Source organism: Triturus cristatus, chromosome 11, assembly GCF_964204655.1.
Source record: "Triturus cristatus chromosome 11, aTriCri1.1, whole genome shotgun sequence".
Classification (NCBI taxonomy): Eukaryota; Metazoa; Chordata; class Amphibia; order Caudata; family Salamandridae; genus Triturus; species Triturus cristatus.
The window spans coordinates 714,964,579-714,977,762 of record NC_140594.1 but is presented as its reverse complement, the minus strand read 5'-3'; the positions used below and the strand labels follow the sequence as shown (position 1 = coordinate 714,977,762).

Sequence of the window (13,184 nt, the reverse complement as noted above, 5' to 3'; positions counted from 1 at the left end):
TAAAATGGTAATAAATAAACTTTAATACCATTTTATTTTTCAGCTCTGGGGCCTTGTGGGACGATGCTCATCTTGTCAAATGGAGGAGCCACCCCTGGAATTGAATAACATTGTGGTTACTATTTTACTTCTGAGTTCAGGAGACTCAGTGGGAGCAAGTCGTAACGAGTGAGCTCGACAAAAAAGTGGGTTATGCTATTGTACTTACTTCAATGTATTCTTTTTTCCTGTGATACACTTCTTCTGGGAACTTCATTGCGCTCTAAAAGTATATTATATCTCCAAGCTTCATGTGACAGCGTGAAGCATGATCATCCCCGGGTAATGTAGGGAAAAAAGGCTTGGACATTTCAAGAAGGATACACCATGTACTCTAAAGATGTTGTGCAGTTCTCTAGAGACATCTCATGGTGCTAAGTAAAAGTGCCTCTGTTCGTCTACTCAAGGTGGGGTTCTGTGTGAGTAACTTGTTATAATGAGGCCCTGAACATAGAACTTCAGCATCTTCATGTCCAGGAGTAGGAGCAATTGCAGGAGACACAGATGCACCATGAGTTGAGCATGAATTCTAAGGAGGGGTAATAGTTTTCAGAACCACCTCTGAAAATATTTTGCTGGTCCCAGCCATTCGGTGGCTAGATGTTTGGGCACCAAGTGGTGGGGGAGCAGGGAGAGATGCGAAAGTGTAATATAATGTAATGTAATGTAATGTAATAGAATCTTATAAAGCGCACTGCAACTCGACGAGCATCCTGGCGCTAAAAGAGGGAAAGCAGGGAATTAGAGACAAATATAGAGATATTAAATTTTTAGGAAAGAGCCAAGTTTTAAAAGTAAACGAGAGACCCAAACATCATTCAGCTGGCGCAACCCCAGGGGGAAGAATAAAGGATTCAGATGGAAAAATATTGAATATTTGGAAAAAGCCAGGTTTTAAGTTGTTTACGAAAGACCAAAAGGTCTTTTATCTGGCACAACTCCAGGGGCAAAGCATTCGATAGTCTCGCAGCTGCGACACTAAAAGCTTGTCCCCCAAACCTAGCTCTTCTAATTCGAGGTACTCCCACCTGGCAGGCCGTGGAGGATCGAAGGCAACGAGAGGGTATATACCACCGAAATTTAATATGCAAAGGTAGGGGACCCATACCATGCAGTGCCTTGAACACAACACAGAGGGACTTAAAATAAATCCTCTGTGTTATGGGGAGCCAATGTAGCTCCGCAAGGGCCTGAGTGGAGGAAGAATGACGGGGGCGCATCAGAGCCAGCTTAGCTGCCATATTCTCAACTCGCTGCAATTTCCCGATCAGAAATCGAGGGGATTCCAACAGCAATGAGTTACAGTAGTCCAATCTGCTCAGGATCACACTCCTGACTATCAGGGGATGCACATGAACTGGTAGCAGGGGGAGAATCTTCCTCAAAGATCTTGCAAGAGAGAAACAAGTCCCCAGAGTCTTATTAACATGTGACTCCAAGGACAGCTTTTCATTAAATATAACTCCCAAGTTGCGGATTGCCCCAACAGGTGTGCATCGGGGTTTTAACCTATTTGTAGGGACCATGTCAGGGATGCACACTGGCTTTTTCCTCTGTCTTTTACTGATCCAAGATGAGCAGCAAAGTGTCCGTGACACTCCGAAGGGGTGTAGAACTTCTGCAGAATTTCCAGCAGAAACCACGCAAGTTCTTGGAAACTGTGGAGCTGCAGATTAGTCTGAAGAACTATGACCCTCAGAAGGACAAGTGTTTCTCAGGCCCAGTCAGGCTCAAGTCCTGCCCCTGCCCCAAGTTCTTGGTTTGCATCCTGGGAGACCAGCAAACATTGAGATGAGCCCAAGGCTGTTGATATGCCCCACATGGACACAGAGGCACTGAAGAAGCTCAATAAAAACAAGAAGTTGGTCAAGAAACAGGCTAAGAAGTATGATGCCTTCTTGGTCTCTGATCCTCTGAATAAGTGGATACCCCTTTTCCTGAGACCTGGTCTAAACAAAACTGGAAAATTCCCTTTGCTCCTGCCCCACAATGAAAACATGGTGGCAAAGGTCGATGAAGTGAAATCCAACTTCAAGTTTCAAATGGAAAAGGTCCTCTGCCTCGCAGTTGCTGTTGGCCAAGTTAAAATGATGGAGGATTAGCTGGTGTACAACATCTTCCCATTATCTTCTTGGTCACACTGTTGAAAAAGAGCTGGCAAAATGTGCTGCCTCTGTACATCAAGAGCACATTGCAGAAGCCCCAGCGGCTGTATTAAGTCCTGCTCTGACAAAATACATTTTTATAAAGCTTGAAAAAAACAAAAGGATGCGCACTGGCCTTACCTGCTATTCCAGAACAGCTGAGGCTGGGAGTTTGGTAGGGAAGGGGTTCTTTCCCCTTTGGAAGCAGGTGTCATGTGATTCTGAAATACACGCGCCCATGTTACAATCTACAGAGGACACAATACTAGCTGCAGCGTGCAGTGCTACTTTTCAGAGAGCAAACAGACACCCTTCCAGTGCCTGCCCCTTGGTGCAAAAACATGTTAATTTATTCCAATTGATGTCAGCAGTCACCTCTAAGTTGAATGTGGTTAGAACAATTTCAGTGAAGGTCTGTCTGAAGAGAGCGAAAAATAAGGAACCAGATTTGTAACCGTTGGAGCAAGGGGTTCCTGTCGCTGGATTCTTGTAGCAATCAGGATGAAATCCTTCTCTCAGAGAGCCACTAACCTATGGAAGTCTATCCACCACAGCTTAGAACTCAACACACCCTTTTTCATTTAGAAAATTGCTAAAAAAAATCTTCTTTATCTCATGAACCTAATTCTCCTTCTAAAATCTCACTTTTGAGAACCCAACTCTACAGACCCAGAGTGAAAAGTGATTTAGTTCCCTTGATGTACTTCAGTTTTTCAGTTTCACCCTTCCCGTTTCCACTCTGTTGCAATATATGCATGTACCATTCTCAACTTTTTGGGCCTGCTTACATGTAAAGCACACCAATACAATGTGGTGCAGATTTTCTATCGAATAGTTGTAAATAAAAATAGCTATTGACTGTCTATCTAGTTTTAAGTTCCTCTAAACACATTTATAAGGGTTGACTTTGGTGAGTAACTAAAGTTCCGAAGTATTATCTGAAGAACTGATTTGCCAGCTCAGTATTGCCTTTATCCGAAAACGGGATTGGAGTAGTCAATCTCTAGTTAGAAGTTTTAGGCATGGCCTTTGAGACAGGTTTAGCTGTTTTGCCAGACTACTGATTCTAAAAAAGCCAAAAAAACATAGATACATAGGGGACCTTTTGATCAGTCGGCTTCATCCATTGGTCTGTTTGTCATTCACATTTTGCTTCCGTCCACCACAGCTTGGGGAAATGGGCCAGCCCTCTTCGCCCATTGCCTCCTTTCACTTTGAGTGAATGCACAAAGCCTGTGCACGTTGTTCACTTCCACCTAAAAATAGTTCCTTACTCTTCTGTGGCAAAGCTGGTTCAAAGTATGCTTTTCATTTTTTTTTGTATTAGCTTAAATTCAGGCTTTTTATTTTGCCTTCCCTTCCAGTGCCCAATTAGATGATTGTTTATTGTCGGTCTCCTTTTCAAAGTCACTCTTCTAAAATGTTAAAGTAACATTCTAGTTGGGTGTGCTTCCTTAGGTGGTCACTTATTCTTGTCACCTTCACAAACAAGCATTGGCATAGCCAATAGGACTCGCCTTTGGGACCTTATAAGTGTTTAGCCATGCAACAGTTGCATAACCAAATACTTATAAGGTCCTAAAAGCGAGACCTATTGGCTATGCCAAGCGGCCGTGTGGCCGCGAAAGTGATCGCGATCTAACATCAAAGCGGCCGCGAAAGTGAAAGTAATCGCGGTCAAGCGCGCGCGCACATGCACTGTAGCTCTAGGCTGGCCTGGTAGCACTTTTTGGAGCCCTCTCAATAAGTCTCGCCAGACCAGCGCATGCGCTGGGTCAGGCGAGACCTAATAATTACAAAATGCATGGCACAACAGAAAGTGTTGTTACTTAGAAAAAAGGATCAATAGTTAAAAATGGATATCAGTATGGAGGAGCTTAGCGCGTGATCAAGATGGCCGCGTGAGCCTAGAGCTCCCGAGACCCTCGCTCCCTCCGGCATCTATCCTGTCTATTATCCTGTACTTGATGCCCGGACTATTGGAGAGGATCTGCTGCTGAGGCGGGAACCGTTGTCCGGGTCGAAATCGCCCACCGGAGACCGAAGTTATACTGCCTTGAAGTTTGGGGCCTAATCCCCGCACGGTGCCCGGGACTTGCGTTGGCACAGTGCCCGTGCCCTAATTGAACAACAGCGGCCTGGTCGGGGAGGAGTCGTCGGAGGTGGAGGGGATTTCACTTTCGCTTTCGATTTCGCCTTCCAGTCTCCAGGGCGCCCGGGACGGGGCGAGCGCGGTGCCAGCCACTGGTTGCATGCCCATTTACCCTGTACGGGCCAGGAGATTGTCTACACGGCAGATTGAGATGTCGACCAGGTCGGACGCCGAAAAGCAGAAGCCCAAGAACACCAGGCGGGGCACCTCCACCCAGACTAATACCATGGACCGCTATGCCCATCAGAGGGGGTCCCCGGGCGAATCGGGCCCTACGTCGGAAGCCTCGAAGGATGCGGCGTCCCCCTCCACAGAATTAACCCTGCAGGACATCATGGGGGCCATCGAAGGGATGAAGTCCTCGATTGGGCAGCAATTTGAGACCCTGGCACAAAAAGTAGATGCCATATCGATAGATGTCAACCTGGTTCGGGCCGACCTCGGCAAAACTAATGAGCGGGTTCAGTCCTTGGACCTCAAGACTGCCGGCCTCCTGGGCGATGTCTCCGGCCTCCAGCAGGAAGTCCGTACTCTCCGGGCAGCAAATGATCATTTCGCCCGCCGGTTGGAGGACTTCGAAGGCCGTGCTAGGCGCAACAACGTCCGCATCATTGGGGTCCCGGAAAATTCGGAGGAGCAGTCAGTGGACCTGTTCGTGGAGGACCTGGTGGTGAACCATCTGGCACCCAAAGGCCTTAGCAAGTTCTTTACCGTCGAACGGGCCCATAGAGTTCCTGGCGGGAGGCCCAAGGTGGGGGCCCCACCAAGGCCGATTGTCGCCCGGATCTTTAATTTCAGGGATCGAGATGCCATACTACAAGCATCGCGGATGGCCGGCCCGCTGCCATTCCAGAACACTACTGTAAGCTTTTATCCGGACTTCACTCAGATGGTGCAAAAGCAGCGGCAAGGCTTCATGGCGGTCAAGAGAAGACCGCGTGAGATGGGACTAAAATATGCCATGCTCTTTCCTGCGAGGTTGCGGGTGGTGTTCGAAGAGCGAACTTTCTTTTTTGAGGCACCCGACATGGTCGGAGACTGGCTGGACACTCTGCCCCAAGGGCGGCCTGGCGTGGAACGCTCTGGTGGCGCAGATGGTGCCGGTGACGAACATTGAACCGGGACTTAAGTACCACGACTCCGATCCCTCCGGGAGGTTGATAGTCCGGGGGGCGGCGGGGGCAGTAGGGGAGCTTTTCCTCCTCTGGGTTCTTTCCGTAGACTAGTTTTATAAGGGGCGACAGGCACACTGCAAGTTGGGGGGCACTTTAGAGCTTACGCAGGGGTGCAGGGTGGGGGGTGGGTGGGGTTTGTTGTTGGGGTTGTTGTTGTTTTTGGTTCTGCAAGGCGTTATGATGCAAGTTCCTGTGGTTCGGGTCGGGTTCCACGTGGGTGGTGGTGGTCTCCTTACATGCTGGGATGGGGGGTAGGGGCCTCAAAATACTCAGTTGGAATGTGAATGGCCTGGGGGATCGTATTAAGCGTGGGATTGTACTGCAATTTCTGAAGAGATGTGCCCCTGATATTGTCCTCTTGCAAGAGACGCACTTGATTGGCAACGCGTGCCATGCACTCAATCGTAAAGGCTATAAGTTTGTTGCGCATTCCGGGTTCACCTCGGGTTCCAGAGGGGCGGGAATACTAGTCAGGTCCTCTCTCCCATTTGAGGTTGACTCTACTACTGTAGACGATAGGGGGCGCTTCGCGGCAGTAGCGGGACGGTGGGAGGGCAGGACGCTGGTCCTGGTGTCGGTTTATGTCCCCCCTGCATTGCAGCCCACTACCCTAGCGGACTTAGAGAGGACATTACTGGGTCTCCCAGAGGGCGTGTTGGTGGTGGGTGGTGACTTTAATGCGGTCGGCTCCGGCCTGCTTGACAGGCACCCGCAGAGGATTTCGGGGGGGGCTCAGAAGTGGCTTCCTGATTTCATAGACACCCTAGGGCTGGTTGATTGTTGGAGAATGTTGCATCCCACACAACGGCAGTACACTTTCCACTCAGGTGCGCATGGCAGTCTCTCCAGAATTGATTATGTCCTCACTCTGGCTGCACACGCTTCCAGTGTCTCTGAGGCCAGGCACATGGCACGAGGTATTTCTGACCATTCTCCGGTGTGGATCTGTATGGATGTTGCCAGAGGAGTGGGTGGCAGGGTGGCCCCAATCAACCCGTGGCATCTTAGAGACCCTGTGACTCGTAGTGCGGTACTTAAGGCGATCGACCGTTATTTTCAAGAAAACCTCGGTTCGGTCACGTCGGCGGTGTCCTTGTGGGAAGCATTCAAAACCGTGATTCGGGGTGAGGCCCTCTCCTTGATTACAGCGGCCAAGCGTCGGAGGGACGCGGAGGTCGCCCAGCTTGAGGCGGAGATCGCAGACCTAGGGCTGGCCCTGGAGGATGAGGTCACGGAGGAGGCACTGCACGAACTGAGCCTTAAGCAATCGGAGTACAGGGCCCTCGTGACTGACGCAGCCAAGGCTCTGAGTAGGGAACAGCGGGGCCGTCTGTACGACGTCGGGGACAAGGCCGGGAAATTGATCGCGTGGCTGGACAAGAAGGAGAGGGTCAATCGAGTGGTGCCGGACCTAGTGACGGAGGCTGGCGTCCTGGTCACGGAGCCGGAGGACATAGTCCAGTGCTTTGCGGATTACTTCCGCACGGTCTATACATCCGTTTCGGACAGGCCTGTGGAGGACTCATGTGCACTCCTGCGCGATCTCGCCCTGCCTTGCCTCTCCGATGTGGACAGGGACGACCTTGATGGCGACATCACGGTCGATGAGATTGCGGGGGCGATCCGTTCTTTGCGTCCGGGCAAGGCCTCGGGTCCGAATGGTCTGCCCATTGAGCTCTACAAACTCCAGCCGGACAAGATCGCTCCGCATCTACGAGCCATGTTTGTGGAGGCGCGGGCGACGGGTTCCCTCCCGCTCGACCAGCGCCTGGCAACGATCGTGGTCATCCATAAAGATGGCAAGCCTAGAGACGGGTGCAGTTCATACCGGCCGATCTCGCTCCTTAACGCTGAGCCGAAGATCCTTGCTAAAATCCTCGCAAACCGGCTAGTCAGGGTGATCGGTGACCTGATCCACCCCGACCAATCTGGATTCATCCCGCATCGGAATACTGCGTTGAATCTTAGGCGCATTCATGGTGTGATCGCAAGGGTCGGGACGATGCGGGAACCGGCCGTGGTGGCGGCGCTCGACGCAACGATGGCATTCGACACGGTTGAGTGGGCATATTTGTGGGCCGCGCTCGCGAAGTTCGGCTTCGGGCCCGGATTTGTGGGCTGGGTGAGGCTCTTATACGAAGGACCTCTCGCCAAAGTTGCGGTTAACGGGAGGGCCTCCAATCCATTCGACTTGGGAAGGGGTACTAGGCAGGGTTGTCCCCTCTCGCCGCTGCTGTTCGCTCTCGCCCTTGAGCCGCTAGCGGCATGGATACGGTGGCACCCAGACGTGAGGGGGATTCGCTGGTCCCCCGATCACGAGGACCGCATCTCCCTCTATGCTGACGACATTCTGCTCTATCTTACCTCACCCCGGAAGTCCCTTATAGTTGTCTGCGACATCTTGACTTCCTTCGGGAGGAACTCGGGGCTCACCATCAACTGGGGTAAGTCATATCTGTACGCCCTGTGTGGAGACGCTCCGGTTCCCCCGCGGAATTGCCCGATCCAGATCGCCCGGGAGGGCTTTCAGTATCTTGGGATCTATATTTCAGCCGATCCCACGGTACGGTATGAGCGAAACCTGCTCCCTCCGTTGGCGCGCCTGCGGCGGGATGTGGCAGGCTGGAGGCGGCTGCCGCTTTCCCTCCTCGGCCGTGCGGCGCTCTTTAAAATGATGTCGCTTCCCCGCTTTCTCTATGCCCTGCAGAACACCCAGGAGCTGGTCCCGGCCAGTTACTTTCGGGAGGTTGAGAGTCTACAGCGTTCGCTGCTGTGGGACGGCCGCCCGCGTATAGCGATAGCAAAATTAACTCTCCCTTGGTATGACGGTGGTATCGCGCTTCCCGACATCCGGAGATACTATTGGGCCTCCCAACTGAGCGCAGTCAACCACGGAGTCTACGGTCCTGCGCTTAGCCCCGGCTTCGCTATGGACCGGTGGTTGTTGCGGGGTGGTGGCTACTATAGAGCACTTTATTCAAGGGCCCCGGCTGGATCCCTCACGGGGCCGACCGGGGTGGCGGTGCACGTGTGGAAGGCAGTCACGAACTCCCTGGGGTGGAAGGATAGACTCACACTGGCCACTCCGCTGTTTGACTCGGACAAGCTGGGGAAACTCTGGAACTCTAAGGGTTTCGACAAATGGGACCTGATTGGTATCTCCAGGGTGGGGGACATGCTGGCCAAGGGGCGGATTAAGTCGTTTACAGAGCTGCAGACGGAATATGCGCTAGAGGGCACGGAATACTTCCGGTACGCGCAGGTACGTCATGCGCTGCGGTCGGTCCTCGTTGAGGGGGAGAAGGTGCCCGAATCCTCTCCGTTGGAGGACCGGATCTTGGACGGCCATGTGCCGGAGAGCACAATCTCTCTCATTTACAAGAAGCTGGTGAACGTCCGTACCGATCTCCTTCTGGGGGTGCGGGACCAGTGGACTAGAGACGGTCTTGAGCTGGACGATGAGGACTGGCAGTGCGCTGTCTCCTCCCCGAAAGAGGTTGCCATCCCCGCCAGGCTGCGGCTGGTCCAGCTTAAGATACTCCACAGAGTCTATGTCACTGGCCCCCGGTTGGTCCACATGGGTTTCTCCGAGGACGGGCTGTGTAAGAGGGGCTGCGGGATGGTGGGCACCTTTCTGCACATCATATGGGAGTGTGGTGTGATTGCGGAATTGTGGAAGCAGATTCATGTTGTGATGCAGGAGGTCACGGGTATTGTGTTGCACTCAGAGGCGCGGCGCTGTCTCTTGAACGTGTGGGGCCCTACAGACTACGATGCTGCGCAGACTCAATGGGTGACCCTTGGTAATATGGTGGCCAAGCGGGATATTGCACGACTGTGGGGATCCCCTAGCCCGCCCACCCTAGATGCATGGAAGGATAACATGGACTGGTGCATGTTTCGGGAGAAAACAGTGTATTGTGCACGGGGGAGGCCCAAGAAATGGCACAAGGTGTGGGGGGGGTGGAACCAGTATAGGGGATACATCTGCCTGCCTCCTGCCACTGACCCACCAGAGGAGCACCTTTCCCCCTAGCCCCACTTCCGACTTGAGTTTTGCGGATGAAATCTGATAGAAAGTTAGTGCCTCTGCCTCTCCCTCCCCTCCACACTTGAGGGCTGATCTGATGGTGGATATGGGGCCGCCTCATCGGTGGGATCTGACGCGAACAAATGATGTATATTGCCTTGCTTGTTATGTTTTTCTTTAAAAATTGAAACCTTTTTTCTCTCCTGCATGACAGCCATAGAAGACTACATATGTTGATTGACGAGCTGCCGAACCTCCGGGTTGTCGGCTGAATAGCTGTGTATCTGAAATATCCGAATAAAGGTTTTTTAAAAAAAAAAAAAAAAAAAAAAAAAATGGATATCAGTGAATGTTTTTAAATTTAAAATGTTTAATGCAAGCATATGGTAGCACGGTTTGGGTGGTGCCATTTTTTATTTATTTATTTTTCTTTTTGTGCCGAATGTCTGCAATAAAAACGTTTCTAAAGGAACCTTCGTGTCAGCCGAGCAAGGCCAGGCTTATTGGTTAAGTACTTGCACTGGCTATGCTGAATATGGCTCTTTTTCCTCAGCCCATCACCCCACATGTTGTGCTGTTTGGGGGCTTGTAGGGCTTGAAAGGGCATGTTTTGGTTCAGTTCTCCTCTGTTCTTGAGACACTTGTATTCACCGTCGGGCCGGCTAGTTCTAAACCTGAGAAGCACTTCAGTACTAATGTTTCACACGAGACTCACACAGGCGCCGCAGCCCTCTGTGACTCTTTCCAAGTCCACCCAAATTACAGGATCCTTTTATGCTTTAATTGCCGGGCTGTATTTCTGTTATTAACGCCAGCTTGGCAAGCCGTCTTGACTGGAATGTGTTTTTTTGGAAACTTTAGACCAAAGAGCCTCTTGTGTCTCAAGCGTATTTCAAATTTCACTGCCTGCTGAAATGTACCAGGGGGAAATTCCCTGTAAAAATGAATGCATTCAGATTGCAGTGTGCCAAACACTGAATTCCGCGTGTAACGCCCTCTTTTCAGAGATAAGTGCCTGACCCCGCAGTATTTACCCCATGCATAGCGCGATTTACATGGACTGGTAAATATCTCATCCCATCTGGGACACTCGTGATAAACTGGGAATTGTCAGAATGTAAATGAGCAGTTCAGTTGCCATATTGTATCTCTCTATAGGAGGAAGGCCGACTCCACAATAACACAAAACAGATGATTTATTTCAGAAAAGTGCTAGCAGCACTATACAAATCCAACACCACATCACAGATCACAAGGTTTTTGGGGTATTTCCTAATAGCACATAAAGCTAACTGTTCTGACATCATGAGAGACTTGCAGCCATGCACCGAGGAAACACACCACTTCCATTCGCAAATCACTCACCACACCACACTTTGCCACCAGCAAGGTGTTAACACTTCAAGAAGCACATCAAAAGAGAAGGCCACACAGCTCAGTGCATCACACCTTTATTCGATTTCAATGATTTCGTTTTGATGTAATCAACATTTCTATGCCCCTTCACATCTCAGGATCATCGCTGGTGCCTGTATTGTCAACAAATACAATCGCCTGTTATGTTATTGAATACGGCCGCACCACCATACATATGTTATATACTTTCTGTCATTGGTGCAGATAGAATTGTACCGTTTCTCCTACATTGGCAACAATCGTAAACCTTGATCATTTTTCTCTATAGTTTTTGGAGGACTGTCCCCTCAACTACCTTTTCCATACTCGGTGCTTTCCTCACATTACAGTTCTCCTAGTTTCTACCTTGCTTGAGGGTTTCACAATCCTCCAACACAGGAATTCCAATTTCTGCTTCCTTTGCCCATCCACCCACCCTTAATGTATTTGTACGTTGAATTTCCATCCTCATAGCACTTCCTTTGTTATATCGTCGGGTGTCAAGTGGTAACCTTCCACTCTTTTCTTTACTTTTTATAAAGTCATCGCACAACACGGTTGCATTCTGAACTCCTTCCTAAAAGGTCTTGTTCAAGTGCTTAACATGATCATTGGTCTTTAGGTGATGAAACAATTCCCACTGAGTTAAGATGAGGTTCCATTACCGTCTACGGTACTTGATTGGTTTTTGTCAGTAATGTTGACAGATTGGCACCGCTTCCCTGCAAAAATGTCTTCCTTTAATTATTCAAGCCCTTCAGAAAACACATCAGCAACATGTTTAATACTGGACCTTTTCGAGTAGTGATCTACTTGGAGATCATATGCACTAGACTCCTAATTTTACTACTACTAAACTGAGACAAAATCCTAACTTTACGACTTTCAGTATTCATAAAAGACATTTAGTAGAAGTAAAGTTAGGAGTCCTAACTTTACTACTACTAAATGCCTTCTGTGAATACTAAAAGTAGTACGTTTAGGATTTTATCTCAGATTAGTTCTGTGAATCGGCCCCATAGAGAGCAAGGGGAAGGTAGAAAGCGCAAAGATGGGTAGTTGCTGAAAGAAATTAGTGAGGTGATTGGGATGTGTTGCAAGTGCTGTGTTTTGTCAGTGGCAATGGGGCTAGTGGTTACCAGTAGGGCCAGACTGACGATAGCGTGCATCGAGCATTTCCCCGGCGGGCTGTAGGGGTGGGGGCCGGTTCTGTGCCAATGGGGGGCGGTTTTGTCAGTGGGGACCGGTTTTGGAGCAGTGCTACAATATTGGCCACCTGTAACAAAAGCGGGTGCTGTGCGTCTTCCTAGCACGCCCCCCTCCTGCTCCCTGTGCCGTTCAAGCAGCAATCTGCCAGGGCTAGTTGCTGTTCCCAGTCTGGCCCTGGTTGCCAGTGTGGAGAAGAGGGCATGGCAAATATAAGGGGAAAGGTGACCCCTCCTGTGCTACTCTTTAACTATCCAGTAATAAAGATGAAACCCAGCGATGGTTGTATGTCGAAATATCAACTACAGAAAGTTACTGTGGACAAATTATTGAGACGGTAAGTGCAAATAAGTGTAGGGTTACTATGCCTAATCCACATACTTTAGATATATCTATATTGCCAAGGGCACATATATGAGACGTTAAGTAAAGTAAACCTTCAGTATACATACTTACCTTGTCAATGTTTTAGTCTTTGAAATTGTGGCCAAAATATCTTGGTAGCATGTGGTTTCTGTAGCAATATTAAGGGGGACAGCCCACAGCAATGGGGGCGTGCTTGCAGGGCATTGTCTTGAGCCCTTTTCTGAACCCGAGATGGGATTTTGAGGTCGATTCTACTGTTTCAGCTTTCCGAACCCTTCGACATACCAGGACGTGGCCTGGCTTCCGATCTTCTCTTCCATGCACTTCCTGGTCGCTTGTCTGGTGGTATCTGTAGTGCCAACCCAGGTAGATATCGTGTTAGTGCAGTAGAATTCACATATCCCTGAATACACTGCATAAAGCAGATGCCACATGATAAACAGGGGACGGTAGATTCAATATCTGGTAATATTTCACCTTTTAGAAGAAGTACATCCTCCCTTCGCAGCACATGTTGCGCCTAACTAACGGAGCACTGAAAGATACAATGAGCATTTGGCAGATATGTTCTGTGGAGTCTGGCTATTCGCTGCTGCTATTTTAGTTTTGGCAACCCGACTGCTTGAAAATAATGAGATTTTCAAAACACAGCCTTGGCAAGCGTTCCTTCATCCTTT

General features: G+C 49.8%; 1 protein-coding gene and 1 pseudogene across 4 annotated transcripts in view; both read left to right on the top strand.

The window, feature by feature from the left end:
• PPP2R3A (protein phosphatase 2 regulatory subunit B''alpha) overlaps positions 1 to 13,184 on the top strand; it is a 1,290,855-nt gene that overhangs the window by 549,222 nt on the left and 728,449 nt on the right. The gene's annotated exons all lie outside the window — the stretch shown is intronic.
• LOC146785363 (large ribosomal subunit protein uL1 pseudogene) lies at positions 1,613 to 2,257 on the top strand (annotated as a pseudogene).